This window comes from Saimiri boliviensis, chromosome 15 (genome assembly GCF_048565385.1).
Source record: "Saimiri boliviensis isolate mSaiBol1 chromosome 15, mSaiBol1.pri, whole genome shotgun sequence".
NCBI lineage: Eukaryota > Metazoa > Chordata > Mammalia > Primates > Cebidae > Saimiri > Saimiri boliviensis.
Window position 1 is genome coordinate 53091779 of NC_133463.1, and position 3303 is coordinate 53095081.

General features: G+C 54.5%; 1 pseudogene; it reads right to left on the reverse strand.

Moving 5' to 3' along the window:
* Nucleotides 1-1090: 1090 nt before the first annotated feature.
* Nucleotides 1091-3064, reverse strand: LOC101029212 (mitotic spindle assembly checkpoint protein MAD1 pseudogene; annotated as a pseudogene).
* Between the last annotated feature and the right edge of the window lie 239 nt (nucleotides 3065-3303).

Here is a 3303-nt window from a genome sequence, read left to right on the forward strand (position 1 = left end):
ACCTCTTTCATTGGTGGTGAGTGAGAGGAGCACAGTATGTGGTGGCCCTCCAATGGTCTGAGGGACAGTGAACTGGCCCCCTGTGTAAAAAGTTTGGGGACGCCTGCTCCAAGGCTCTGCTATCCCAATGTGGTCCCTGGACCAGCAGAATTGGCTCCACCGGGGAGCTTGTAAAACTGCAGCCTCTCAGGCCCTTCCCCAGACCTACTGACTCAGCATCTGGGTTTTAACAAGACCCCTGCCCACCACCAGCTGATTTGTGTCCACATTAAAATTTGGAAAGCTCTGCTCCAAGCTTCCCATCCTGTCTAACAGACTAGTTTTGTGACCTCTGTTCCTTCCTTCCTGGGCCACCGGGTGATTGCAGTAATCAGTTTCCATGAACCAAGGTTTACCCCACACTGGAAATTTGGCTCTCAGTTTGTGGCTGAACAGGATATTGGAATATACCATTGCAAAATCTTAAAAGAAGTTCGTTCAGTGATAGTTAATTACACAGTAATTTGGAAGAACATCAAGTCATTTGAGTTGTTTTACCTACAGTCCAGAAGCAAAAAAAAAAAAAAAAAAAAAAAAAAAGATATTGAGGTCTTAACCTACAGCCGATTCTGAAACGTTCTGTACTTTGCAAAAACCGCAAGTTCAGCAAGCCATCCAGTTTACATTTAAAGCAGTCATACTGCAGAGAAGCTGCTCATGAAAATCACCTGGGAAGGTTTTAAAACTCCTGATATGTTGTTCCCCAACACAGGCCAAATCAATCAGCATCTTGGTAGTTTTTTAAGCTTCCAAGGTGATTCTAATTTTTTTTTTTTTTTTTTTTTTTTTGTCTGCAGGATAAGAGTTTATTTCACAAGGTGAGAAGCCAGGGCCATCAGCGGACCCACACTCGCCAGGCTCTGGGATGCAGGGGATTTGCGCGTGGGAGGGTGCGGCTACCCAGCAGGATGTCCGACGTGGGTGGGTCCCAGCATGTCTATCAGTTGTGCCGCTGGCCTGGAGAGGCAGGACGTGCTCCCAGCCTATGGCTGCCGGGCAGGGGACCTGCAGGTCAGGCTGAGCACAGCGACTGCACTCCCAAGGCTGCAGCCTAGGCCATGGTCTGGCGGCTGAAGAGCTCGAGGGCAAGCCAGCTGAGGAAGGCGGGGATACTGTCCTGGTGCCGCAGGTGCACCTCGATGAGCTCGCCCACCGTGCTTGATAACTCTGTCTCCAGCAGCTTCATCTTGGAGCCCAAGGGGCCAGTGGCCTTGAAGATAAGGCAGTTTCCCTGGTGCTCGACATACAGCGAGGTCAGGTACTGGTTCTCCGTAGTAATGTCGATCTGGTAGCCGGTGAGCCTGCAGCAGGCCTTGCGAAACTCCTGGATCTTGGTCTGGAAAACCTCCTTGAGCCTCTGGTTCTTCAGTTCGACACTCTCCACCTGCTTCCTCAGCTCTGTCACAGGCTCAGATGACGGCAGACTCCTGGCGGCGGCCTTAAGGTGAGCTGGGACGGGGCTTCCTCCCGCACAGCCGCGTGCACTCCGCCTGCAGCTGGTTGTGGTCCTCGCGCAGGCGCTGCCTGGCCACACTGGCAGGGTTCAGGCTCATGTGCAGCACTTTGGTCTTGCTCTGGTCGTAGTGGCCCCGCAGTGTGCGCCGCCCCAGCTGCACCTCCAACATCCTCTTTTCCTCCTCTAGCCAACTCCGCTCTCCCTCCAGCTCCTTGACCTTCAACCTGAGCGTGTCCACCTCCTCCCTGGAAAACAGGAAGCTTTGCTCTGGAGAGCTGGACTGAGACTTTAGCATCTGCACCTCCATCTCCAGCATGTCCGTTCTTTGTTTCTGGCCTCCCAGCTCCTCCAGGGCCTGCAACAGCTGAGCCTCCATCTCAGCGCTGTGGCTGTGCACCTTCTGCACCACGTCCTCGGCCTCCCGCATGCATGCGCCGGGTCAGCTAGGGCAAGTACTCGCTCGGGGTCAGCTCGCTGTCATAGGAGCCCAGGATGGCGCAAATGCCATCCCCTTCCTTGGTGAGCAGCAGGGCCCGTTTCTGGAGCCTCCAGGCCAATGCTTCATGGGTCTCGCACTTCTTCCTTTCCTCTAGCAGCTGACCGCTGACCTGCTGGAGCTCCTCCTGCAGCTGCTGCCTGGCCTTCTCCAGCCCCCAGGTCTTGCTTGTGATGACGCTGTTCTTGTTCTTCAAGGCAAGCTCCCTCTGTTGCAGCTCCACCACGCATCTGGAAAGGTCTTCCGAAGTCCTGACACTCAGGCCCATGGTCTGGTCCCGTCTCTCCCAGCTTTGCAGCTTGGCCAGCAGACTCTCATTCTCCAGCTCCAAGCCAACCAGTGTCCCCTGCATCTTCTGGTGCCCTAGCTTCCTCTGTAGCCCTTCCAGCTCCTCCTGGAGCAGCCCATTGGTCTCTCTCATCTAAATGCAGGCGCCCGCTCTCCTCCTGCAGCTGTTCCAGCCTAGGGAGTCACACCAGCTCAGACTTTACAACTGCAGCATCTTGCTTTTGCAGGGACAGCTTCTGCTCCAGACCCTTAATCCGCTGCTTGTGGTCTGCTCTCACTTCCTGGTTGGCCTGGAGTTCCTGGATTTTCTGATCAGCTTCCTGCCGTTTTTTGTGCTGCAGGTCCAGCTGCTCCTGCAGCTACTGTTTCTCTGACTCCAGGCACTTCACCTGCATCTCCTGGTCCATCACACTCCACTGCAATTCCGAGATCCTCCCCTTCAGTACGCACTGATGGTCTTGCCGGCCTGGGCCAGGCTGTCGTCTTTCTCACACAGCCTCTTGCTGGTGATGCCCAGGCTCTGCTGACACTGCCTGTTGGCTCCAGCTGCTCCTGCATCTTTTAACCTCTGCCTGGGGCTCTCGCTCCTGAAGCTGCAGGCTGCACATCAGGAGCTCCTGGTTGTAGTGGACCTCGTGCTGTTTGCTCTGCTGGTACTGCATCTGCAGAGAACCTGGGGCCAAGGTGTTATCCAGTCCAGACCCTCCCTCCACAAGCTGAGAGATGAAGTTGTTCAAAGCTTACAGGGTGGATATAATGGTGGTGTTTTCCCGCAGGTTTTCCATGGTTGCTTTCAAGATTAGGGAGACTGTCCCACAACCGCCTGCAAGCTGGAGCCCAGTGGGGCCAATGGTGTAATTCTCAGTCCGAGGGGCAGGGTAGAGTATAATCAAGGGCCCCATGGTGGTAAAATCAGCAAGGACTGCAGAAATTCGGAGGAAGGAAAAATTGGTGCCAGCTGGAATAGGACAGAGAAGCTTCGCAAAAAAGATGATGGATGGAGGTGGGAAGGAGGGTTTTGGAA